We start from the raw sequence: 27,251 nt of genomic DNA, 5'->3' as shown, positions 1-27,251 counted from the left end.
TGCCCCTCTGACAGTGCGGCGCTCCCTCAGTACTGCCCCTCCGACAGTGCAGCATTCCCTCAGTACTGCCCCTCCGACAGTGCAGCGCTCCCTCAGTACTGATCCTCCGACAGTGCGGTGCTCCCTCAGTACTGCCCCTCCGACAGTGCAGCGCTCCCTCAGTACAGCCCCTCCGACAGTGCAGCATTCCCTCAGTACTGATCCTCCGACAGTGCGGCACTCCCTCAGTACTGCCCCTCCGACAGTGCGGCGCTCCCTCAGCACTGCCCCTCCGACAGTGCGGCGCTCCCTCAGTACTGTCCCTCCGACAGTGCGGCGCTCCCTCAGTACTGCCCCTCCGACAGTGCGGCGCTCCCTCAGTACTGCCCCTCCGACAGTGCGGCGCTCTCTCAGTACTGCCCCTCCGACAGTGCGGCGCTCCCTCAGTACTGCCCCTCCGACAGTGCGGCGCTCCCTCAGTACTGCTCCCTCCGACAGTGCGGCGCTCCCTCAGTACTGACCCTCCCACAGTGCAGCGCTCCCTCAGTACTGAACCTCCGACAGTGCGGCGCTCCCTCAGTACTGACTCTCCGACAGTGCAGCGCTCCCTCAGTACTGACCCTCCCACAGTGCAGCGCTCCCTCAGTACTGATCCTGCGACAGTGCAGCGCTCCCTCAGTACTGTCCCTCCGAGAGTGCAGCACTCCCTTAGTACTGCCCCTCCGACAGTGCGGCGCTCCCTCAGTACTGCCCCTCCGAGAGTGCGGCGCTCTGTCAGTACTGACCCTCCGACAGTGCAGCGCTCCCTCAGTACTGCCCCCCCAACAGTGCGGCGCTCCCTCAGGACTGACCCTCCGACAGTGCAGCACTCCCTCAGTACTGATCCTCCGAGAGTGCAGCGCTCACTCAGTACTGATCCTCTGACAGTGCAGCGTTCCCTCAGTACTTCCCCTCCGACACTGCAGCATTCCCTCAGTACTGATCCTCCGACAGTTCAGCGCTCCCTCAGTACTGATCCGCCGAGAGTGCAGCGCTCCCTCAGTACTGATCCTCCGACAGTGCAGCGCTCCCTCAGTACTGCCGGCCGACAGTGCAGCGCTCCCTCAGTACTGCCGCTCCGACAGTGCGCCGTGCCCTCAGTACTGATCCTCCGAGAGTGCAGCGCTCCCTCAGTACTGATCCTCTGACAGTGCAGCGCTCCCTCAGTACTGCCGCTCCGACAGTGCGGCACTCCCTCAGTACTGATCCTCCGAGAGTGCAGCGCTCCCTCAGTACTGATCCTCTGACAGTGCAGCGCTCCCTCAGTACAGCTCCTCTGACAGTGCAGCGCTCCCTCAGTACTGCCCCTCCGACAGTGCACCGCTCCCTCAGTACTGCCCCTCCGACAGTGCAGCACTCCCTCAGTACTGCCCCTCCGACAGTGCAGCGCTCCCTCAGTACTGCCCCTCCGACAGTGCGGCGCTCTCTCAGTACTGCCCTTCTGACAGTGCAACGCTCCCTCAGTACTGCCCCTCCGACAGTGCAGCGCTCCCTCAGTACTGCCCCTCCGACAGTGCAGCACTCCCTCAGTACTGCCCCTCCGACAGTGCAGCGCTCCCTCAGTACTGCCCCTCCGACAGTGCAGCGCTCCGTCAGTACTGCCCCTCTGCCAGTGCAGCGCTCCCTCAGTACTGCCCCTCCGACAGTGCGGCGCTCCGTCAGTACTGCCCCTCTGACAGCGCAGCGCTCCCTCAGTACTGCCCCTCCGACAGTGCGGCGCTCCGTCAGTACTGCCCATCCGACAGTGCAGCACTCCCTCAGTACTGCCCCTCCGACAGTGCGGCGCTCCCTCAGTACTGCCCCTCCGACAGTGCGGCGCTCCGTCAGTACTGCCCCTCTGACAGCGCAGCGCTCCCTCAGTACTGCCCCTCCGACAGTGCGGCGCTCCGTCAGTACTGCCCATCCGACAGTGCAGCGCTCCCTCAGTACTGCCCCTCCGACAGTGCAGCGCTCCGTGAGTACTGCCCCTCTGCCAGTGCAGCGCTCTCTCAGTACTGCCCCTCCAACAGTGCAGCGCTCCCTCAGTACTGCCCCTCCGACAGTGCAGCGCTCCGTCAGTACTGCCCCTCCGACAGTGCAGCACTCCATCAGTACTGATCATGCGACAGTGCAACGCTCCCTCAGTACTGCCCCTCTGACAGCGCGGCGCTCATTCAGTACTGCCCCTCCGACAGTGCAGCGCTCCCTCAGTACTGCCCCTCCGACAGTGCGGCGCTCCCTCAGTACTCATCCTCCGACGGTGCAGCACTCCCTCAGCACTGATCCTCTGACAGTGCAGCACTCCCTCAGTACTGATCCTCCGACAGTGCGGCGCTCCCTCAGTACTGATCCTCCGACAGTGCAGCACTCCCTCAGTACTGATCCTCCGAGAGTGCAGCGCTCCCTCAGTACTGCCCCTCCGACACTGCAGCATTCCCTCAGTACTGCCGGCCGACAGTGCAGCGCTCCCTCAGTACTGCCGCTCCGACAGTGCGCCGCGCCCTCAGTACTGATACTTCGAGAGTGCAGCGCTCCCTCAGTACTGATCCTCTGACAGTGCAGCGCTCCCTCAGTACTGCCGCTCCGACAGTGCGGCACTCCCTCAGTACTGATCCTCCGAGAGTGCAGCGCTCCCTCAGTACTGATCCTCTGACAGTGCAGCGCTCCCTCAGTACAGCTCCTCTGACAGTGCGGTGCTCCCTCAGTACTGCCCCTCCGACAGTGCACCGCTCCCTCAGTACTGCCCCTCCGACAGTGCAGCACTCCCTCAGTACTGCCCCTCCGACAGTGCAGCGCTCCCTCAGTACTGCCCCTCCGACAGTGCGGCGCTCTCTCAGTACTGCCCTTCTGACAGTGCAACGCTCCCTCAGTACTGCCCCTCCGACAGTGCAGCGCTCCCTCAGTACTGCCCCTCCGACAGTGCAGCACTCCCTCAGTACTGCCCCTCCGACAGTGCAGCACTCCCTCAGTACTGCCACTCCGACAGTGCGGCGCTCCCTCAGTACTGCCCATCCGACAGTGCGGCGCTCCCTCAGTACTGCCCCTCCGACAGTGCGGCGCTCCGTCAGTACTGCCCCTCTGACAGCGCAGCGCTCCCTCAGTACTGCCCCTCCGACAGTGCGGCGCTCCGTCAGTACTGCCCATCCGACAGTGCAGCGCTCCCTCAGTACTGCCCCTCCGACAGTGCAGCGCTCCGTCAGTACTGCCCCTCAGCCAGTGCAGCGCTCCCTCAGTACTGCCCCTCCAACAGTGCAGCGCTCCCTCAGTACTGCCCCTCCGACAGTGCAGCGCTCCGTCAGTACTGCCCCTCTGACAGTGCAGCGCTCCCTCAGTACTGCCCCTCCGACAGTGCAGCACTCCATCAGTACTGATCATGCGACAGTGCAACGCTCCCTCAGTACTGCCCCTCTGACAGCGCGGCGCTCATTCAGTACTGCCCCTCCGACAGTGCAGCGCTCCCTCAGTACTGCCCCTCCGACAGTGCGGCGCTCCCTCAGTACTCATCCTCCGACGGTGCAGCACTCCCTCAGCACTGATCCTCTGACAGTGCAGCACTCCCTCAGTACTGATCCTCCGACAGTGCGGCGCTCCCTCAGTACTGATCCTCCGACAGTGCAGCACTCCCTCAGTACTGATCCTCCGAGAGTGCAGCACTCCCTCAGTACTGCCCCTCCGACACTGCAGCATTCCCTCAGGACTGCCGGCCGACAGTGCAGCGCTCCCTCAGTACTGCCGCTCCGACAGTGCGCCGCGCCCTCAGTACTGATCCTCCGAGAGTGCAGCGCTCCCTCAGTACTGATCCTCTGACAGTGCAGCGCTCCCTCAGTACAGCTCCTCTGACAGTGCGGTGCTCCCTCAGTACTGCCCCTCCGACAGTGCACCGCTCCCTCAGTACTGCCCCTCCGACAGTGCAGCACTCCCTCAGTACTGCCCCTCCGACAGTGCAGCGCTCCCTCAGTACTGCCCCTCCGACAGTGCGGCGCTCTCTCAGTACTGCCCTTCTGACAGTGCAACGCTCCCTCAGTACTGCCCCTCCGACAGTGCAGCGCTCCCTCAGTACTGCCCCTCCGACAGTGCAGCACTCCCTCAGTACTGCCCCTCCGACAGTGCAGCACTCCCTCAGTACTGCCCCTCCGACAGTGCGGCGCTCCCTCAGTACTGCCCCTCCGACAGTGCGGCGCTCCCTCAGTACTGCCCCTCCGACAGTGCGGCGCTCCGTCAGTACTGCCCCTCTGACAGCGCAGCGCTCCCTCAGTACTGCCCCTCCGACAGTGCGGCGCTCCGTCAGTACTGCCCATCCGACAGTGCAGCGCTCCCTCAGTACTGCCCCTCCGACAGTGCAGCGCTCCGTCAGTACTGCCCCTCTGCCAGTGCAGCGCTCCCTCAGTGCTGCCCCTCCAACAGTGCAGCGCTCCCTCAGTACTGCCCCTCCGACAGTGCAGCGCTCCGTCAGTACTGCCCCTCTGACAGTGCAGCGCTCCCTCAGTACTGCCCCTCCGACAGTGCAGCACTCCATCAGTACTGATCATGCGACAGTGCAACGCTCCCTCAGTACTGCCCCTCTGACAGCGCGGCGCTCATTCAGTACTGCCCCTCCGACAGTGCAGCGCTCCCTCAGTACTGCCCCTCCGACAGTGCGGCGCTCCCTCAGTACTCATCCTCCGACGGTGCAGCACTCCCTCAGCACTGATCCTCTGACAGTGCAGCACTCCCTCAGTACTGATCCTCCGACAGTGCGGCGCTCCCTCAGTACTGATCCTCCGAGAGTGCAGCGCTCCCTCAGTACTGCCCCTCCGACACTGCAGCATTCCCTCAGTACTGATCCTCCGACAGTGCAGCACTCCCTCAGTACTGATCCTCCGAGAGTGCAGCGCTCCCTCAGTACTGCCCCTCCGACACTGCAGCATTCCCTCAGTACTGATCCTCCGAGAGTGCAGCGCTCCCTCAGTACTGATCCTCCAACAGTGCAGCACTCCCTCAGTACTGATCCTCTGACAGTGCAGCGCTCCCTCAGTACTGCTGCTCTGACAGTGCAGCACTCCATCAGCACTGCCCCCTCGAAAGTGCATCACTTCCTCAGAACTACCGCTCCGACAGTGCAGTTACTTCAGTACTGCCCCTCTGATATAGCAGAACACCCTCAGTACTCTGACAGTGTAGAGGGAGCTTTACTCTGTATCTAACCCGTGCTGTACCTGCCCTGGAAATGTTTGATGGGACAGTATAGAGGGAGCTTTACTCTGTATCTAACCCGTGCTGTACCTGCCCTGGGAGTGTTGGATGGGACAGTGTAGAGGGAGCTTTACAGTGTATCTAACCCGTGCTGTACCTGCCCCGGGAGTGTTGGATGGGACAGTGTAGAGGGAGCTTTACTCTGTAACTAACCCGTGCTGTACCTGCAATGGGAGTGTTTGATGGGACAGTGTAGAGGGAGCTTTACTCTGTATCTAACCCGTGCTGTACCTGCCCTGGGAGTGTTTGATGGGACAGCGTAGAGGGAGCTTTACTCTATATCTAACCCGTGCTGTACCTGCCCTGGGAGTATTTGATGGGACAGTGTAGAGCGAGCTTTACTCTGTATCTAACCCGTGCTGTACCTGCCCTGGGAATGTTTGATGGGACAGTGTAGAGGGAGCTTTACTCTGTATCTAACCCTGAGCTGTACCTGCCCTGGGAGTGTTTGATGGGACAGTGTAGAGGGAGCTTTACTCTGTATCTAACCCATGCTGTACCTGCCCTGGGAATGTTTGATGGGACAGTGTAGAGGGAGCTTTACTCTGTATCTAACCCGTGCTGTACCTGCCCTGGGAGTGTTTGTTGGGACAGTGTAGAGGGAGCTTTACTCTGTATCGAACCCGTGCTGTACCTGCCCTGGGAGTGTTTGATGGGACAGTGTAGAGGGAGCTTTACTCTGTATCTAACCCGTGTTGTACCTGCCCTGGGAGTGTTTGATGGGGCAGTGTAGAGGGAGCTTTACTCTGTATCTAACCCGTGCTGTACCTGCCCTGGGAGTTATTGATGGGACAGTGTAGAGGGAGCTTTACTCTGTATCTAACCCGTGCTGTACCTGCCCTGGGAGTGTTTGATGGGACAGTGTAGAGGGAGCTTTACTCTGTATCTAAGCCGTGCTGTACCTGCCCTGGGAGTGTTTGATGGGACAGTGTAGAGGGAGCTTTACTCTGTATCTTTCACTTTCTCGTTACTTTAATTAAATGCAAACTGAAATCCTCCGCTCTACCTGGATACTGGTGACTCATCGTCCTCTCTGAATTTTGATTGGCTGCAGTGAGCCTCGGTACTGGCCATATCTGTTAGTCGAATACTGCAGGTGCTGGAAATCCGAAATAACAACAGAAAACGCTGGAAAATCTCAGCAGGCCAGGGAGCATCCGTGGAGAGTGAAACAGAGTTAACGTTTCAGGTCGAAGACCCTTCGTCAGGACTGTCCATATCTGTCTAGTTTGTTGAGGGAGACTCGAGGAGAAATCAGATGGGAAACAGGAGCAGATCAGCGAGAATCCGAGGAAAAGAAATAACGGCTCACGTTTCGACAGTGCCTTTCATCCCCTCAGGACGTCCCAAAGCGCTGTAGGATAGAGAGGACCGGGAGGATTTACTAAACATTGTTAAATTTTGTTCCCATTATTAAATAACTATAATATGTGAATTGTCTGTTTACAACCTAACAAGCCCGTATCAAATGGAAAATGGCTCAGACCAAAGCGGGATGGGAGAATTATGGCAACCTGACTAAACTGTTAGACATGGATGTAATTCTGTAAAATGGTCTGCTGAGTAAAAAAGGAGATAGTGGGGAACAAGAAATTCAGCAACATTTCTAAATAAGATAGGGGCTGGAGACAGTCCCCACTCCCTGACTTCGCAAACATGCAGAACCGGCTAAACAATGAGCTGATTGAAAAGCAAAAAGACATCTGTGAGAATTTAGTGTGAAGGTTGTCCTCAGTTAAGGATAGCTTGCTCGCTAACTGCCACCTAGGCAAAACGGATGAAAAAAATATTTAAATGAACAGCTATTGAACACCGAGAACGGCGCGTAACCAGAGGACGAGAAGCTTCAGTCAACAGAACACAGCAAGAGAATAAAGAGACCGCGATACAGTCAGTCGGAAGGAACGGTGGGGTTCAGTGAACAGACGGCGACTATCTTATTGTTCAATATTACTTCTTTGGATTGGATATTTAATGCTTAATAAAGCTGTTTTACTGATACACAATATACCTGTACCCAGATTGGCCGGTGTAGTCACGGACAAATTATTCTAAGGAGCCTTTGAAAACTACAGCGCCTCACAGCCAATTAAGGATTATTTTGAAGTGTAGTCACTGTTGGAATGTGGGAAGCGTGGCACCCATATTCTGCACAGCAAGATCCCACAGAAAGCGCTGTGATGACGACCAGATAATCTGTTTTAGTGATGTTAATTGAGAGCTAAATATTGGCTCCAGCACACCGGGGGTTAACTACCCATCTCTTCATCCTATACTGACCATGGGTCTTTTACGTCCAGCCCAGTGGACAGACGGTGCCTCGGTTTAATGTCTCATCCCAAAAGATGGCACCTTTGACACTGCAGCGCTCCCTCAGTACTGCCCCTCCGACAGTGCGGCGCTCCCTCAGTACTGCCCCTCCGACAGTGCGGTGCGCCCTCGGTACTGCCCCTCCGACAGTGCGGCACTCCCTCAGTACTGCCCCTCCGACAGCGCGGCACTCCCTCAGTACTGCCCCTCCCACAGTGCGGCGCTCCCTCAGTACTGCCCCTCCGACAGTGCGGCGCTCCCTCAGTACTGCCCCTCCGACAGTGCGGCGCTCCCTCAGTACTGCCCCTCCGACAGTGCGGTGCGCCCTCGGTACTGCCCCTCCGACAGTGCGGCACTCCCTCAGTACTGCCCCTCCGACAGTGCGGCACTCCCTCAGTACTGCCCCTCCCACAGTGCGGCGCTCCCTCAGTACTGCCCCTCCGACAGTGCGGCGCTCCCTCAGTACTGCCCCTCCGACAGTGCGGCGCTCCCTCAGTACTGCCCCTCTGACAGTGCAGCGCTCCCTCAGTACTGCCCCTCCGACAGTGCGGCGCTCCCTCAGTACTGCCCCTCCGACAGTGCAGCGCTCCCTCAGCACTGCCCCTCCGACAGTGCGAAGCTCCCTCAGTACTGCCCCTCCGACAGTGCAGCGCTCCCTCAGTACTGCCCCTCCGACAGTGCAGCGCTCCCTCAGTACTGATCCTCCGAGAGTGCAGCGCTCCCTCAGTACTGCCCCTCCGACAGTGCGGCGCTCCCTCAGTACTGATACACCGACAGTGCGGCGCTCCCTCAGTACAGCCCCTCCGACAGTGCAGCGCTCCCTCAGCACTGTCCCTCCGAGAGTGCAGCGCTCCCTCAGTACTGCCCCTCCGACAGTGCGGCGCTCCCTCAGTACTGCCCCTCCGACAGTGCGGTCCGCCCTCGGTACTGCCCCTCCGACAGTGCGGCGCTCCCTCAGTACTGCCCCTCCGACAGTGCGGCGCTCCCTCAGTACTGCCCCTCCGACAGTGCGGCGCTCCCTCAGTACTGCCCTCCGACAGTGCAGCACTCCCTCAGTACTGTCCCTCCGACAGTACGGCGCTCCCTCAGTACTGCCCCTCCGACAGTGCGGCGCTCCCACAGTACTGTCCCTCCGACAGTGCAGCACTCCCTCAGTACTGCCCCTCCGACAGTGCGGCGCTCCCTCAGTACTGCCCCTCCGACAGTGCGGCGCTCCCTCAGTACTGCCCCTCCGACAGTGCAGCGCTCCCTCAGTACTGCCCCGCCGACAGTGCGACGCTCCCTCAGTACTGCCCCTCCGACAGTGCAGCGCTCCCTCAGTACTGCCCCTCCGACAGTGCAGCGCTCCCTCAGTACTGATCCTCCGAGAGTGCAGCGCTCCCTCAGTACTGCCCCTCCGACAGTGCGGCGCTCCCTCAGTACTGATCCTCCGACAGTGCGGCGCTCCCTCAGTACAGCCACTCCGACAGTGCAGCGCTCCCTCAGTACTGCCCCTCCGACAGTGCAGCGCTCCCTCAGTACTGATCCTCCGACAGTGCGGCGCTCCCTCAGCACTGTCCCTCCGAGAGTGCAGCGCTCCCTCAGTACTGACCCTCCGACAGTGCAGCGCTCCCTCAGTACAGCCCCTCCGACAGTGCAGCGCTCCCTCAGTACTGCCCCTCCGACAGTGCAGCGCTCCGTCAGTACTGCCCCTCCGACAGTGCAGCGTTCCCTCAGTACTGATCCTCCGAGAGTGCAGCGCTCCCTTTGTACTGATCCTCCGAGAGTGCAGCGTTCCCTCAGTACTGATCCTCCGACAGTACAGCGCTCCCTCAGTACTGCCCCTCCGACAGTGCGGCGCTCCCTCAGTACTGCCCCTCCGACAGTGCGGCGCTCCCTCAGTACTGCCCCTCCGACAGTGCGGCGCTCCCTCAGTACTGTCCCTCCGACAGTGCGGCGCTCCCTCAGTACTGCCCCTCCGACAGTGCGGCGCTCCCTCAGTACTGCCCCTCCGACAGTGCGGCGCTCTCTCAGTACTGCCCCTCCGACAGTGCAGCGCTCCCTCAGTACTGACCCTCCGACAGTGCGGCGCTCCCTCAGTACAGCCCCTCCGACAGTGCAGCGCTCCCTCAGTACTGCCCCTCCGACAGTGCGGCGCTCCGTCAGTACTGCCCCTCCGACAGTGCGGCGCTCCCTCAGTACTGCCCCTCCGACAGTGCAGCGCTCCCTCAGTACTGCCCCTCCGACAGTGCGGCACTCCCTCAGTACTGACCCTCCGACAGTGCAGCGCTCCCTCAGTACTGACCCTCCGACAGTGCGGCGCTCCCTCAGTACTGACCCTCCGACAGTGCAGCGCTCCCTCAGTACTGCCCCTCCGACAGTGCAGCGCTCCCTCAGTACTGCCCCTCCGACAGTGCAGCGCTCCCTCAGTACTGATCCTCCGACAGTGCAGCGCTCCCTCAGTACTGTCCCTCCGACAGTGCAGCGCTCCCTCAGTACTGACCCTCCGACAGTGCAGCGCTCCCTCAGTACTGCCCCTCCGACAGTGCAGCACTCCCTCAGTACTGATCCTCCGAGAGTGCAGCACTCACTCAGTACTGATCCTCTGACACTGCAGTGCTCGCTCAGTACTGCCCCTCCGACAGTGCGGCGCTCCCTCAGTACTGCCCCTCCGACAGTGCGGCGCTCCCTCAGTACTGCCCCTCCGACAGTGCGGCGCTCCCTCAGTACTGCCCCTCCGACAGTGCAGCGCTCCCTCAGTACTGCCCCTCCGACAGTGCAGCGCTCCCTCAGTACTGCCCCTCCGACAGTGCGACGCTCCCTCAGTACTGCCCCTCCGACAGTGCAGCGCTCCCTCAGTACTGCCCCTCCGACAGTGCAGCGCTCCCTCAGTACTGATCCTCCGAGAGTGCAGCGCTCCCTCAGTACTGCCCCTCCGACAGTGCGGCGCTCCCTCAGTACTGATCCTCTGACAGTGCGGCGCTCCCTCAGTACAGCCCCTCCGACAGTGCAGCGCTCCCTCAGTACTGCCCCTCCGACAGTGTAGCGCTCCCTCAGTACTGATCCTCCGACAGTGCGGCGCTCCCTCAGCACTGTCCCTCCGAGAGTGCAGCGCTCCCTCAGTACTGCCCCTCCGACAGTGCGGCGCTCCCTCAGTACTGCCCCTCCGACAGTGCGGTGCGCCCTTGGTACTGCCCCTCCGACAGTGCGGCGCTCCCTCAGTACTGCCCCTCCGACAATGCGGCGCTCCCTCAGTACTGCCCCTCCGACAGTGCGGCGCTCCCTCAGTACTGCCCTCCGACAGTGCAGCACTCCCTCAGTACTGTCCCTCCGACAGTACGGCGCTCCCTCAGTACTGCCCCTCCGACAGTGCGGCGCTCCCTCAGTACTGTCCCTCCGATAGTGCAGCACTCCCTCAGTACTGCCCCTCCGACAGTGCGGCGCTCCCTCAGTACTGCCCCTCCGACAGTGCAGCGCTCCCTCAGTACTGCCCCTCCGACAGTGCGACGCTCCCTCAGTACTGCCCCTCCGACAGTGCAGCGCTCCCTCAGTACTGCCCCTCCGACAGTGCAGCGCTCCCTCAGTACTGATCCTCCGAGAGTGCAGCGCTCCCTCAGTACTGCCCCTCCGACAGTGCGGCGCTCCCTCAGTACTGATCCTCCGACAGTGCGGCGCTCCCTCAGTACAGCCCCTCCGACAGTGCAGCGCTCCCTCAGTACTGCCCCTCCGACAGTGCAGCGCTCCCTCAGTACTGCCCCTCCGACAGTGCAGCGCTCCGTCAGTACTGCCCCTCTGCCAGTGCAGCGCTCCCTCAGTACTGACCCTCCGACAGTGCAGCGCTCCCTCAGTACAGCCCCTCCGACAGTGCAGCGCTCCCTCAGTACTGCCCCTCCGACAGTGCAGCGCTCCCTCAGTACTGCCCCTCCGACAGTGCAGCGTTCCCTCAGTACTGATCCTCCGAGAGTGCAGCGCTCCCTTAGTACTGATCCTCCGAGAGTGCAGCGTTCCCTCAGTACTGATCCTCCGACAGTACAGCGCTCCCTCAGTACTGCCCCTCCGACAGTGCGGTGCTCCCTCAGTACTGCCCCTCCGACAGTGCACCGCTCCCTCAGTACTGCCCCTCCGACAGTGCGGCACTCCCTCAGTACTGCCCCTCCGACAGTGCGGCACTCCCTCAGTACTGTCCCTCCGACAGTGCGGCGCTCCCTCAGTGCTGCCCCTCCGACAGTGCGGCACTCCCTCAGTACTGATCCTCCGACAGTGCAGCGCTCCCTCAGTATTGATCCTCCGACAGTGCGGCACTCCCTCAGTACTGCCCCTCCGAAAGTGCGGCGCTCCCTCAGTACTGCCCCTCCGACAGTGCGGCGCTCCCTCAGTACTGCCCCTCTGACACTGCGGCACTCCCTCAGTACTGATCCTACGACAGTGCGGCACTCCCTCAGTACTGCCCCTCCGACAGTGCGGCGCTCCCTCAGTACTGCCCCTCCGACAGTGCGACGCTCCCTCAGTACTGCCCCTCCGACAGTGCGGCGCTCCCTCAGTACTGATCCTCCGACAGTGCGGCGCTCCCTCAGTACTGATCCTCCGACAGTGCGGCGCTCCCTCAGTACTGCCCCTCCGACAGTGCGGCTCTCCCTCAGTACTGATCCTCCGACAGTGCGGCGCTCCCTCAGTACCGTCCCTCCGACAGTGCGGCGCTCCCTCAGTATTGCCCCTCCGACAGTGCGGCGCTCCCTCAGTACTGATCCTCCGACAGTGCGGCGCTCCCTCAGTGCTGCCCCTCCGACAGTGCGGCGCTCCCTCAGTACTGCCCCTCCGACAGTGCGGCGCTCCCTCGGTACTGCCCCTCCAACAGTGCACCGCTCCCTCAGTACTGCCCCTCCGACAGTGCGGCACTCCCTCAGTACTGCCCCTCCGACAGTGCGGCACTCCCTCAGTACTGCCCCTCCGACAGTGCGGCGCTCCCTTAGTGCTGCCCCTCCGACAGTGCGGCACTCCCTCAGTACTGATCCTCCGACATTGCGGCGCTCCCTCAGTACTGATCCTCCGACAGTGCGGCGCTCCCTCAGTACTGCCCCTCCGACAGTGCGGCACTCCCTCAGTACTGATCCTCCGACAGTGCGGCACTCTCTCAGTACTGCCCCTCCGACAGTGCAGCGCTCCCTCAGTACTGACCCTCCGACAGTGCGGCGCTCCCTCAGTACTGCCCCTCCGACAGTGCAGCGCTCCCTCAGTACTGCCCCTCCGACAGTGCGGCGCTCCGTCAGTACTGCTCCCTCCGACAGTGCGGCGCTCCCTCAGTACTGCCCCTCCGACAGTGCGGCGCTCCCTCAGTACTGATCCTCCGACAGTGCGGCGCTCCCTCAGTACTGCCCCTCCGACAGTGCGGCGCTCCCTCAGTACTGACCCTCCGACAGTGCGGCGCTCCCTCAGTACTGCCCCTCCGACAGTGCGGCTCTCCCTCAGTACTGATCCTCCGACAGTGCGGCGCTCCCTCAGTACCGTCCCTCCGACAGTGCGGCGCTCCCTCAGTACTGCCCCTCCGACAGTGCGGCGCTCCCTCAGTACTGATCCTCCGACAGTGCGGCGCTCCCTCAGTACTGCCCCTCCGACAGTGCGGTGCTCCCTCAGTACTGCCCCTCCGACAGTGCGGCGCTCCCTCAGTACTGCCCCTCCAACAGTGCGGCGCTCCCTCAGTACTGCCCCTCCGACAGTGTGGCACTCCCTCAGTACTGTCCCTCCGACAGTGCGGCGCTCCCTCAGTACTGTCCCTCCGACAGTGCGGCGCTCCCTCAGTACTGCCCCTCCGACAGTGCGGCGCTCCCTCAGTACTGCCCCTCCGACAGTGCGGCGCTCTCTCAGTACTGCCCCTCCGACAGTGCAGCGCTCCCTCAGTACTGACCCTCCGACAGTGCGGCGCTCCCTCAGTACTGCCCCTCCGACAGTGCGGCGCTCCCTCAGTACTGCCCCTCCGACAGTGCGGCGCTCCCTCAGTACTGCCCCTCCGACAGTGCGGCGCTCCTTCAGTACTGCTCCCCCCGACAGTGCGGCGCTCCCTCAGTACTGCCCCTCCGACAGTGCAGCGGTCCCTCAGTACTGACCCTCCGACAGTGCAGCGTTCCCTCAGTACTGACCCTCCGACAGTGCAGCACTCCCTCAGTACTGTCCCTCCGACAGTACGGCGCTCCCTCAGTACTGCCCCTCCGACAGTGCGGCGCTCCCACAGTACTGTCCCTCCGACAGTGCAGCACTCCCTCAGTACTGCCCCTCCGACAGTGCGGCGCTCCCTCAGTACTGCCCCTCCGACAGTGCGGCGCTCCCTCAGTACTGCCCCTCCGACAGTGCAGCGCTCCCTCAGTACTGCCCCGCCGACAGTGCGACGCTCCCTCAGTACTGCCCCTCCGACAGTGCAGCGCTCCCTCAGTACTGCCCCTCCGACAGTGCAGCGCTCCCTCAGTACTGATCCTCCGAGAGTGCAGCGCTCCCTCAGTACTGCCCCTCCGACAGTGCGGCGCTCCCTCAGTACTGATCCTCCGACAGTGCGGCGCTCCCTCAGTACAGCCACTCCGACAGTGCAGCGCTCCCTCAGTACTGCCCCTCCGACAGTGCAGCGCTCCCTCAGTACTGATCCTCCGACAGTGCGGCGCTCCCTCAGCACTGTCCCTCCGAGAGTGCAGCGCTCCCTCAGTACTGACCCTCCGACAGTGCAGCGCTCCCTCAGTACAGCCCCTCCGACAGTGCAGCGCTCCCTCAGTACTGCCCCTCCGACAGTGCAGCGCTCCGTCAGTACTGCCCCTCCGACAGTGCAGCGTTCCCTCAGTACTGATCCTCCGAGAGTGCAGCGCTCCCTTTGTACTGATCCTCCGAGAGTGCAGCGTTCCCTCAGTACTGATCCTCCGACAGTACAGCGCTCCCTCAGTACTGCCCCTCCGACAGTGCGGCGCTCCCTCAGTACTGCCCCTCCGACAGTGCGGCGCTCCCTCAGTACTGCCCCTCCGACAGTGCGGCGCTCCCTCAGTACTGTCCCTCCGACAGTGCGGCGCTCCCTCAGTACTGCCCCTCCGACAGTGCGGCGCTCCCTCAGTACTGCCCCTCCGACAGTGCGGCGCTCTCTCAGTACTGCCCCTCCGACAGTGCAGCGCTCCCTCAGTACTGACCCTCCGACAGTGCGGCGCTCCCTCAGTACAGCCCCTCCGACAGTGCAGCGCTCCCTCAGTACTGCCCCTCCGACAGTGCGGCGCTCCGTCAGTACTGCCCCTCCGACAGTGCGGCGCTCCCTCAGTACTGCCCCTCCGACAGTGCAGCGCTCCCTCAGTACTGCCCCTCCGACAGTGCGGCACTCCCTCAGTACTGACCCTCCGACAGTGCAGCGCTCCCTCAGTACTGACCCTCCGACAGTGCGGCGCTCCCTCAGTACTGACCCTCCGACAGTGCAGCGCTCCCTCAGTACTGCCCCTCCGACAGTGCAGCGCTCCCTCAGTACTGCCCCTCCGACAGTGCAGCGCTCCCTCAGTACTGATCCTCCGACAGTGCAGCGCTCCCTCAGTACTGTCCCTCCGACAGTGCAGCGCTCCCTCAGTACTGACCCTCCGACAGTGCAGCGCTCCCTCAGTACTGCCCCTCCGACAGTGCAGCACTCCCTCAGTACTGATCCTCCGAGAGTGCAGCACTCACTCAGTACTGATCCTCTGACACTGCAGTGCTCGCTCAGTACTGCCCCTCCGACAGTGCGGCGCTCCCTCAGTACTGCCCCTCCGACAGTGCGGCGCTCCCTCAGTACTGCCCCTCCGACAGTGCGGCGCTCCCTCAGTACTGCCCCTCCGACAGTGCAGCGCTCCCTCAGTACTGCCCCTCCGACAGTGCAGCGCTCCCTCAGTACTGCCCCTCCGACAGTGCGACGCTCCCTCAGTACTGCCCCTCCGACAGTGCAGCGCTCCCTCAGTACTGCCCCTCCGACAGTGCAGCGCTCCCTCAGTACTGATCCTCCGAGAGTGCAGCGCTCCCTCAGTACTGCCCCTCCGACAGTGCGGCGCTCCCTCAGTACTGATCCTCTGACAGTGCGGCGCTCCCTCAGTACAGCCCCTCCGACAGTGCAGCGCTCCCTCAGTACTGCCCCTCCGACAGTGTAGCGCTCCCTCAGTACTGATCCTCCGACAGTGCGGCGCTCCCTCAGCACTGTCCCTCCGAGAGTGCAGCGCTCCCTCAGTACTGCCCCTCCGACAGTGCGGCGCTCCCTCAGTACTGCCCCTCCGACAGTGCGGTGCGCCCTTGGTACTGCCCCTCCGACAGTGCGGCGCTCCCTCAGTACTGCCCCTCCGACAATGCGGCGCTCCCTCAGTACTGCCCCTCCGACAGTGCGGCGCTCCCTCAGTACTGCCCTCCGACAGTGCAGCACTCCCTCAGTACTGTCCCTCCGACAGTACGGCGCTCCCTCAGTACTGCCCCTCCGACAGTGCGGCGCTCCCTCAGTACTGTCCCTCCGATAGTGCAGCACTCCCTCAGTACTGCCCCTCCGACAGTGCGGCGCTCCCTCAGTACTGCCCCTCCGACAGTGCAGCGCTCCCTCAGTACTGCCCCTCCGACAGTGCGACGCTCCCTCAGTACTGCCCCTCCGACAGTGCAGCGCTCCCTCAGTACTGCCCCTCCGACAGTGCAGCGCTCCCTCAGTACTGATCCTCCGAGAGTGCAGCGCTCCCTCAGTACTGCCCCTCCGACAGTGCGGCGCTCCCTCAGTACTGATCCTCCGACAGTGCGGCGCTCCCTCAGTACAGCCCCTCCGACAGTGCAGCGCTCCCTCAGTACTGCCCCTCCGACAGTGCAGCGCTCCCTCAGTACTGCCCCTCCGACAGTGCAGCGCTCCGTCAGTACTGCCCCTCTGCCAGTGCAGCGCTCCCTCAGTACTGACCCTCCGACAGTGCAGCGCTCCCTCAGTACAGCCCCTCCGACAGTGCAGCGCTCCCTCAGTACTGCCCCTCCGACAGTGCAGCGCTCCCTCAGTACTGCCCCTCCGACAGTGCAGCGTTCCCTCAGTACTGATCCTCCGAGAGTGCAGCGCTCCCTTAGTACTGATCCTCCGAGAGTGCAGCGTTCCCTCAGTACTGATCCTCCGACAGTACAGCGCTCCCTCAGTACTGCCCCTCCGACAGTGCGGTGCTCCCTCAGTACTGCCCCTCCGACAGTGCACCGCTCCCTCAGTACTGCCCCTCCGACAGTGCGGCACTCCCTCAGTACTGCCCCTCCGACAGTGCGGCACTCCCTCAGTACTGTCCCTCCGACAGTGCGGCGCTCCCTCAGTGCTGCCCCTCCGACAGTGCGGCACTCCCTCAGTACTGATCCTCCGACAGTGCAGCGCTCCCTCAGTATTGATCCTCCGACAGTGCGGCACTCCCTCAGTACTGCCCCTCCGAAAGTGCGGCGCTCCCTCAGTACTGCCCCTCCGACAGTGCGGCGCTCCCTCAGTACTGCCCCTCTGACACTGCGGCACTCCCTCAGTACTGATCCTACGACAGTGCGGCACTCCCTCAGTACTGCCCCTCCGACAGTGCGGCGCTCCCTCAGTACTGCCCCTCCGACAGTGCGACGCTCCCTCAGTACTGCCCCTCCGACAGTGCGGCGCTCCCTCAGTACTGATCCTCCGACAGTGCGGCGCTCCCTCAGTACTGATCCTCCGACAGTGCGGCGCTCCCTCAGTACTGCCCCTCCGACAGTGCGGCTCTCCCTCAGTACTGATCCTCCGACAGTGCGGCGCTCCCTCAGTACCGTCCCTCCGACAGTGCGGCGCTCCCTCAGTATTGCCCCTCCGACAGTGCGGCGCTCCCTCAGTACTGATCCTCCGACAGTGCGGCGCTCCCTCAGTGCTGCCCCTCCGACAGTGCGGCGCTCCCTCAGTACTGCCCCTCCGACAGTGCGGCGCTCCCTCGGTACTGCCCCTCCAACAGTGCACCGCTCCCTCAGTACTGCCCCTCCGACAGTGCGGCACTCCCTCAGTACTGCCCCTCCGACAGTGCGGCACTCCCTCAGTACTGCCCCTCCGACAGTGCGGCGCTCCCTTAGTGCTGCCCCTCCGACAGTGCGGCACTCCCTCAGTACTGATCCTCCGACATTGCGGCGCTCCCTCAGTACTGATCCTCCGACAGTGCGGCGCTCCCTCAGTACTGCCCCTCCGACAGTGCGGCACTCCCTCAGTACTGATCCTCCGACAGTGCGGCACTCTCTCAGTACTGCCCCTCCGACAGTGCAGCGCTCCCTCAGTACTGACCCTCCGACAGTGCGGCGCTCCCTCAGTACTGCCCCTCCGACAGTGCAGCGCTCCCTCAGTACTGCCCCTCCGACAGTGCGGCGCTCCGTCAGTACTGCTCCCTCCGACAGTGCGGCGCTCCCTCAGTACTGCCCCTCCGACAGTGCGGCGCTCCCTCAGTACTGATCCTCCGACAGTGCGGCGCTCCCTCAGTACTGCCCCTCCGACAGTGCGGCGCTCCCTCAGTACTGACCCTCCGACAGTGCGGCGCTCCCTCAGTACTGCCCCTCCGACAGTGCGGCTCTCCCTCAGTACTGATCCTCCGACAGTGCGGCGCTCCCTCAGTACCGTCCCTCCGACAGTGCGGCGCTCCCTCAGTACTGCCCCTCCGACAGTGCGGCGCTCCCTCAGTACTGATCCTCCGACAGTGCGGCGCTCCCTCAGTACTGCCCCTCCGACAGTGCGGTGCTCCCTCAGTACTGCCCCTCCGACAGTGCGGCGCTCCCTCAGTACTGCCCCTCCAACAGTGCGGCGCTCCCTCAGTACTGCCCCTCCGACAGTGTGGCACTCCCTCAGTACTGTCCCTCCGACAGTGCGGCGCTCCCTCAGTACTGTCCCTCCGACAGTGCGGCGCTCCCTCAGTACTGCCCCTCCGACAGTGCGGCGCTCCCTCAGTACTGCCCCTCCGACAGTGCGGCGCTCTCTCAGTACTGCCCCTCCGACAGTGCAGCGCTCCCTCAGTACTGACCCTCCGACAGTGCGGCGCTCCCTCAGTACTGCCCCTCCGACAGTGCGGCGCTCCCTCAGTACTGCCCCTCCGACAGTGCGGCGCTCCTTCAGTACTGCTCCCCCCGACAGTGCGGCGCTCCCTCAGTACTGCCCCTCCGACAGTGCAGCGGTCCCTCAGTACTGACCCTCCGACAGTGCAGCGTTCCCTCAGTACTGACCCTCCGACAGTGCAGCGCTCCCTCAGTACTGACCCTCCGACAGTGCGGCGCTCCCTCAGTACTGACCCTCCGACAGTGCAGCGCTCCCTCAGTACTAACCCTCCGACAGTGCAGCGCTCCCTCAGTACTGCCCCTCCGACAGTGCAGCGCTCCCTCAGTACTGATCCTCCGACAGTGCAGCGCTCCCTCAGTACTGTCCCTCCGACAGTGCAGCGCTCCCTCAGTACTGACCCTCCGACAGTGCAGCGCTCCCTCAGTACTGCCCCTCCGACAGTGCAGCACTCCCTCAGTACTGATCCTCCGAGAGTGCAGCACTCACTCAGTACTGATCCTCTGACACTGCAGTGCTCGCTCAGTACTGCCCCTCCAACAGTGCGCCGCTCCCTCAGTACTTCCCCTCCGACAGTGCAGCACTCCCTCAGTACTGATCCTCTGACAGTGCAGCGCTCCCTCAGTACTGATCCTCCGAGAGTGCAGCGCTCCCTCAGTACTGATCCTCCGACAGTGCAGCGCTCCCTCAGTACTTCCCCTCCGACACTGCAGCATTCCCTCAGTACTGATCCTCCGACAGTTCAGCGCTCCCTCAGTACTGATCCTCCGAGAGTGCAGCGCTCCCTCAGTACTGATCCTCCGACAGTGCAGCGCTCCCTCAGTCCTGCCGCTCCGACAGTGCAGCGCTCCCTCAGTACTGCCGCTCCGACAGTGCAGCTCCTTCAGTACTGCCCCTCCGACAGTGCGGCGCTCCCTCAGTACTGATCCTCCGAGAGTGCAGCGCTCCCTCAGTACTGATCCTCTGACAGTGCAGCGCTCCCTCAGTACTGCCGCTCCGACAGTGCGCCGCTCCCTCAGTACTGCCGCTCCGACAGTGCGCCGCTCCCTCAGTACTGCCGCTCCGACAGTGCAGCGCTCCCTCAGTACTGATCCTCTGACAGTGCAGCGCTCCCTCAGTACAGCTCCTCTGACAGTGCGGTGCTCCCTCAGTACTGCCCCTCCGACAGTGCACCGCTCCCTCAGTACTGCCCCTCCGACAGTGCAGCGCTCCCTCAGTACTGCCCCTCCGACAGTGCAGCGCTCCGTCAGTACTGCCCTTCTGACAGTGCAACGCTCCCTCAGTACTGCCCCTCCGACAGTGCAGTGCTCCCTCAGTACTGCCCCTCCGACAGTGCAGCACTCCCTCAGTACTGCCCCTCCGACAGTGCAGCACTCCCTCAGTACTGCCCCTTCGACAGTGCGTCGCTCCCTCAGTACTGCCCCTCCGACAGTGCGGCGCTCCCTCAGTACTGCCCCTCCGACAGTGCGGCACTCCCTCAGTGCTGCCCCTCCGACAGTGCAGCGCTCCCTCAGTACTGCCCCTCCGACAGTGCAGCGCTCCGTCAGTACTGCCCTTCCGACAGTGCAGCGCTCCCTCAGTACTGCCCCTCCGACAGTGCAGCGCTCCGTCAGTACTGCCCCTCTGCCAGTGCAGCGCTCCCTCAGTACTGCCCCTCCGACAGTGCAGCGCTCCCTCAGTACTGCCCCTCCGACAGTGCAGCGCTCCGTCAGTACTGCCCCTCTGACAGTGCAGCGCTCCCTCAGTACTGCCCCTCCGACAGTGCAGCGCTCCGTCAGTACTGCCCCTCTGCCAGTGCAGCGCTCCCTCAGTACTGCCCCTCCGACAGTGCAGCGCTCCCTCAGTACTGCCCCTCCGACAGTGCAGCGCTCCGTCAGTACTGCCCCTCCGACAGTGCAGCACTCCATCAGTACTGATCATGCGACAGTTCAGCGCTCCCTCAGTACTGCCCCTCCAACAGTGCAGTGCTCCCTCAGTCCTGCCCCTCTGACAGTGCGGCGCTCATTCAGTACTGCCCCTCCGACAGTGCAGCGCTCCCTCAATACTGCCCCTCCGACAGTGCGGCGCTCCCTCAGTACTCATCCTCCGACAGTGCAGCACTCCCTCAGTACTGATCCTCCGAAACTGCAGCATTCCCTCAGTACTGATCCTCCGAGAGTGCAGCGCTCCCTCAGTACTGATCCTCCGACAGTGCAGCACTCCCTCAGTACTGATCCTCTGACAGTGCAGCGCTCGCTCAGTACTGACCCTCCGACAGTGCGGCGCTCCCTCAGTACTGACCCTCCGACAGTGCAGCGCTCCCTCAGTACTAACCCTCCGACAGTGCAGCGCTCCCTCAGTACTGCCCCTCCGACAGTGCAGCGCTCCCTCAGTCCTGATCCTCCGACAGTGCAGCGCTCCCTCACTACTGTCCCTCCGACAGTGCAGCGCTCCCTCAGTACTGACCTTCCGACAGTGCAGCGCTCCCTCAGTACTGCCCCTCCGACAGTGCGGTGCTCCCTCAGTACTGCCCCTCCGTCAGTGCAGCACTCCCTCAGTACTGATCCTCCGAGAGTGCAGCACTCACTCAGTACTGATCCTCTGACACTGCAGTGCTCGCTCAGTACTGCCCCTCCAACAGTGCGCCGCTCCCTCAGTACTGCCCCTCCGAGAGTGCAGCGCTCCCTCAGAACTGATCCTCTGACAGTGCAGCGCTCCCTCAGTACTTCCCCTCCGACAGTGCAGCACTCCCTCAGTACTGATCCTCTGACAGTGCAGCGCTCCCTCAGTACTGATCCTCCGAGAGTGCAGCGCTCCCTCAGTACTGATCCTCCGACAGTGCAGCGCTCCCTCAGTACTTCTCCTCCGACACTGCAGCATTCCCTCAGTACTGATCCTCCGACAGTTCAGCGCTCCCTCAGTACTGATCCTCCGAGAGAGCAGCGCTCCCTCAGTACTGCCGCTCCGACAGTGCAGCGCTCCCTCAGTACTGATCCTCCGACAGTGCAGCGCTCCCTCAGTACTGCCCCTTCGACAGTGCGGCGCTCCCTCAGTACTGATCCTCCGAGAGTGCAGCGCTCCCTCAGTACTGATCCTCTGACAGTGCAGCGCTCCCTCAGTACAGCTCCTCTGACAGTGCGGTGCTGCCTCAGTACTGCCCCTCCGACAGTGCACCGCTCCCTCAGTACTGCCCCTCCGACAGTGCAGCGCTCCCTCAGTACTGCCCCTCCGACAGTGCGGCGCTTTCTCAGTACTGCCCTTCTGACAGTGCAACGCTCCCTCAGTACTGCCCCTCCGACAGTGCAGTGCTCCCTCAGTACTGCCCCTCCGACAGTGCAGCACTCCCTCAGTACTGCCCCTCCGACAGTGCAGCACTCCCTCAGTACTGCCCCTTCGACAGTGCGGCGCTCCCTCAGTACTGCCCCTCCGACAGTGCGGCGCTCCCTCAGTACTGCCCCTCCGACAGTGCGGCACTCCCTCAGTGCTGCCCCTCCGACAGTGCAGCGCTCCGTCAGTACTGCCCCTCTGACAGTGCAGCGCTCCCTCAGTACTGCCCATCCGACAGTGCAGCGCTCCGTCAGTACTGCCCCTCTGCCAGTGCAGCGCTCCCTCAGTACTGACCCTCCGACAGTGCAGCGCTCCCTCAGTACTGCCCCTCCGACAGTGCAGCGCTCCGTCAGTACTGCCCCTCTGACATTGCAGCGCTCCCTCAGTACTGCCCCTCCGACAGTGCAGCACTCCATCAGTACTGATCATGCGACAGTTCAGCGCTCCCTCAGTACTGCCCCTCCAACAGTGCAGTGCTCCCTCAGTACTGCCCCTCTGACAGTGCGGCGCTCATTCAGTACTGCCCCTCCGACAGTGCAGCGCTCCCTCAATACTGCCCCTCCGACAGTGCGGCGCGCCCTCAGTACTCATCCTCCGACAGTGCAGCACTCCCTCAGTACTGATCCTCCGACAGTGCGGCGCTCCCTCTGTACTGCCCCTCCGAAACTGCAGCATTCCCTCAGTACTGATCCTACGAGAGTGCAGCGCTCCCTCAGTACTGCCCCTCCGACACTGCAGCATTCCCTCAGTACTGATCCTCCGAGAGTGCAGCGCTCCCTCAGTACTGATCCTCCGACAGTGCAGCACTCCCTCAGTACTGATCCTCTGACAGTGCAGCGCTCCCTCAGTACTGATCCTCCGAGAGTGCAGCGCTCCCTCAGTACTGCCCCTCCGACAGTGCAGCGCTCCCTCAGTACTGATCCTCCAACAGTGCAGCACTCCCTCAGTACTGATCCTCTGACAGTGCAGCGCTCCCTCAGTACTGCCCCTCCGACAGTGCAGCACTCCCTCAGTACTGATCCTCCGACAGTGCAGCACTCCCTCAGTACTGATCCTATGACAGTGCAGCGCTCCCTCAGTACTGCCCCTCCGACAGAAAACATAGAAAACATAGAGATAGGAACAGGAGTAGGCCATTCGGCCCTTCGAGCCTGCTCCGCCATTCAATGAGATCATGGCTGATCTTCGTCTGAGATCATAGCTGATCTTACCAGTTCAGTACCCCGTCCCCGCCTTTTCTCCGTAACCCTTAATCCCCTTAGCCTTCAGAAATATATCCAATTCTCTCTTGAAAATATTTATTGAATTAGCCTTCACAGCCCTCTGTGGCAGGGAATTCCACAGGCTCACCACTCTTTGAGTGAAGAAATTCTTCCTCATCTCTGTTTTAAATGATTTGCCCGCTATTTTTAGACTGTGGCCCCTGGTTCTGTGCTCCCCGGCCATTGGAAACATTCTCTCTGAATTCAGCCTGTCCAGGCCTGCCATAATTTTATATGTTTCGATGAGATCCCCTCTCAATCTTCTAAACTCCAGTGAGTACAAGCCCAAACTATTTAATCTCTCTTCGTAGGTCATTCCCGCCATTCCAGGTATCAGCCTGGTGAATCGCCGTTGCACTCTTTCCATGGCAAGAACATCCTTCCGCAGATGGGGCGACCAAAACTGTACACAATACTCCAGATGCGGTCTCACCAGCACCTTGTACAGCTGTAGTAAGGTATCCCTATTCCTATACTCGAACCCCCTTGATATGAAGGCCAACATACCATTTGCCTTCTTGATCGCCTGTTGCACCTGCATGCTCTCCTTCAGTGACTGGTGCACAAGAACACCCAGGTCCCTCTGCACTTCCCCATCTCCCAATCTATTGCCATTTAGATAATAATCTACCCTCCTGTTTTTACCCCCAAAGTGGATAACCTCGCATTTATCCACATTATAGTGCATCTGCCACGTATCTGCCCATTCCCCCAACCTGTCCAAATCGCACTGTAGCCTCCTGACATCCTCATCAGAGCCCACCCCTCCTCCTAGTTTAGTGTCGTCAGCGAATTTGGAAATATTGCATCCAATTCCCTGATCCAGATCATTTATATATATTGTGAACAGCTGGGGTCCCAGGACAGATCCTTGCGGCACCCCGCTGGTCACTGCCTGCCACTCCGAAAACGAGCCGTTTATTCCAACTCTCTGTTTTCTATCCGCCAGCCAGTTCTCTATCCACGTTAATACTTTGCCCCCAATCCCATGAGCCTTAATTTTGCATGATAATCTTTTGTGTGGAACCTTATCGAAGGCTTTCTGGAAGTCAAGGTACACCACATCCACTGGCTCTCCCCCATCTATTTTACCAGTTACTTCCTCAAAAAATTCCAGCAGATTAGTCAAACACGATTTACCCTTTGTAAATCCATGTTGACTCTGTCCGATCCTTTCCCCATTTGTCAAGTGCTCCGCTATTTTATCCTTAATAATGGACTCTAGCATTTTGCCCACAACCGATGTAAGGCTTACTGGTCTATAATTCCCTGCTTTCTCTCTACCCCCCTTTTTAAATATTGGGGTAACATTAGCTACCCTCCAATCCACGGGTACTGTTCCCGAGTCAATGGAGTTCCGGAAGATGATCCTTAGAGCATCTGCTATCTCCAGGGCCACCTCCTTAAGTACCCTAGGATGTAGTTTATCAGGCCCCGGGGATTTGTCGGCCTTCAGTCCCCTCAACTTACCCAACACCATATCCCTAGAGATACTAATTTCTGTCAGCTCCTCCCTCTCATTAGTCCCTATGTTTGCCGATATTCCTGGGAGGTTATTTGTGTCCTCCTTTGTGAATACAGAACCAAAGTATGAGTTTAATTGGTCTGCCATTTCCTTATTCTCCATTATATATTCTCCCGAATCGGACTGCAAGGGACCGACTTGGGATTTTACCAGTCTTTTCCTCCTGATATACCGATAAAAGCTTTTGCAGTCTGTCTTTATGTTTGCTGCAAGTTTACTTTCGTATTCTATTTTCCCCTGCCTGATTAATCCCTTTGTCCTCTTTTGCTGTATCTTGTACTGCCCCCAATCTTCCGGTCTGGTGCTTTTTTTTGCCAGTTGATATGCCCTTTTTTTTGATTTTATGCTGTCCCTAATTTCCCTCGTTATCCACGGTTGAGTCACCTTTTTAGGTTTATTTTTATGCCAAACCGGTATAAACATGTTCTGGAATTCTTCCATTCTATCTTTGAATGCTTGCCATTGTCTCTCCACTGTCAATCCCCCAGAAACACCACCCAATCAATCTTACCCAATTCCCGTCTCATACCCTCGTAATTCCCTTTATTTAAGTTCTGGACCTTAGTCTCTGATTCAATTTCCTCACTCTCCATCTCGACTGAGAGCTCGATCATATTATGATCGCTCTGACCCAAGGGGCCTCGTACAAGAAGATTGCTGATAAGTCCCTTCTCATTGCACAATACCCAGTCTAAAATGGCCTGATCTCGAGTCGGCTCCTCGACATATTGGTCCAGATAACCGTCCCGAAAACATTCCAGGAATTCCTCCTCCTCAGAATTTTTACTAATTTGGGTAGTCCAATCAATATGTAAATTAAAGTCACCCATGATGACAGCTGTGCTCTTATCGCACGCTTCTCTAATTTCCCTTTTTATGCCTTCCCTCACCTCCATATTACTATTTGGAGGCCTATATATCACACCCACTAACGTTTTCCTCCCCTTGCTATTTCTCATTTCTACCCATACAGATTCCGTTTCATCCGAGTTAATATCCTTCCTTTCCATTGCATTAATCCCCTCCTTTACCAGCAATGCTACCCCACCTCCCCTACCTTTTTGCCGATCCTTCCTAAATATTGTATATCCCTGGATGTTAAGTTCCCAGCCTTGCCCACCCTGCAGCCACGTTTCTGTAATCCCAATCAAATCATACTTGTTTACCTCTAGTGCAGCGCTCCCTCAGTACTGCTGCTCTGACAGTGCAGCGCTCCCTCAGTACTGCCCCTCCGAAAGTGCAGCCCTCCCTCAGTACTGCTGCTCTGACAGTGCAGCGCTCCCTCAGTAATGTTGCTTCGACAGTGCAGCGCTCCCTCAGAACTACCGCTCCGACAGTGCAGTTACTTCAGTACTGCCCCTCTGATATAGCAGAACACCCTCAGTACTCTGACAGTGTAGAGGGAGCTTTACTCTGTATCTAACCCGTGCTGTACCTGCGATAGGAGTGTTTGATGGGACAGTGTAGAGGGAGCTTTACTCTGTATCTAACCCGTGCTGTACCTGCCCTGGGAGTGTTTGATGGGACAGTGTAGAGGGAGCTTTACTCTATATCTAACCCGTGCTGTACCTGCCCTGGGAGTGTTTGATGGGACAGTGTAGTGGGAGCTTTACTCTGTATCTAACCTGTGCTGTACCTGCCCTGGGAGTGTTTGATGGGACAGTGTAGAGGGAGCTTTACTCTGTATCTAACCGTGCTGCACCTGCCCTGGGAGTATTTGATGGGACAGTGTAGAGGGAGCTTTACTCTGTATCTAACCTGTGCTGTACCTGCCCTGGGAGTGTTTGATGGGACAGTGTAGAGGGAGCTTTACTCTGTATCTAACCTGTGCTGTACCTGCCCTGGGAGTGTTTGATGGGACAGTGTAGAGGGAGCTTTACTCTATATCTAACCCGTGCTGTACCTGCCCTGGGAGTGTTTGATGGGACAGTGTAGAGGGAGCTTTAGTCTGTATCTAACCCCGTGCTGTACCTGCCCTGGGAGTGTTTGATGGGACAGTGTAGAGGGAGCTTTACTCTGTATCTAACCCGTGCTGTACCTGCCCTGGGAGTGTTTGATGGGACAGTGTAGAGGGGGCTTTACTCTGTATCTAACCCGTGCTGTACCTGCCCTGGGAGTGTTTGATGGGACAGTGTAGAGGGGGCTTTACTCTGTATCTTTCACTTTCTCATTACTTTAATTGAATGCAAACTGAATTCCTCCGCTCTCCCTGGATACTGGTGACTCATCGTCATCGCTGAATTTTGATTGGCTGCAGTGAATCTCGGTACTGGCCATATCTGTTAGCCGAATACTGCGGATGCTGGAAATCCGAAATAACAACAGAAAACATTGGAAAAACTCAGCAGGCCAGGCAACATCCGTGGAGAGAGAAACAGGGTTAACGTTTCAGGTCGAAGACCCTTCGTCAGGACTGTCCATATCTGTCTAGTTTGTTGAGGGAGACTCGAGGAGAAATCAGACGGGAAACAGGAGCAGATCAGCGAGAATCCGAGGAAAAGAAATAACGGCTCACGTTTCGACAGTGCCTTTCATCCCCTCAGGACGTCCCAAAGCGCTGTAGGATAGAGAGGACCGGGAGGATTTACTGAACATTGTTAAATTTTGTTACCATTATTAAATAACT

The sequence above is a fragment of the Somniosus microcephalus genome, unplaced genomic scaffold (genome assembly GCF_052327205.1).
Source record: "Somniosus microcephalus isolate GS21.2 unplaced genomic scaffold, FLI_Smic_1.0 unresolved_chr2, whole genome shotgun sequence".
In the NCBI taxonomy this organism is placed as follows: Eukaryota; Metazoa; Chordata; class Chondrichthyes; order Squaliformes; family Somniosidae; genus Somniosus; species Somniosus microcephalus.
The sequence above is the reverse complement of the archived record's forward strand: the minus strand, read 5'-3'. Positions refer to the sequence as shown.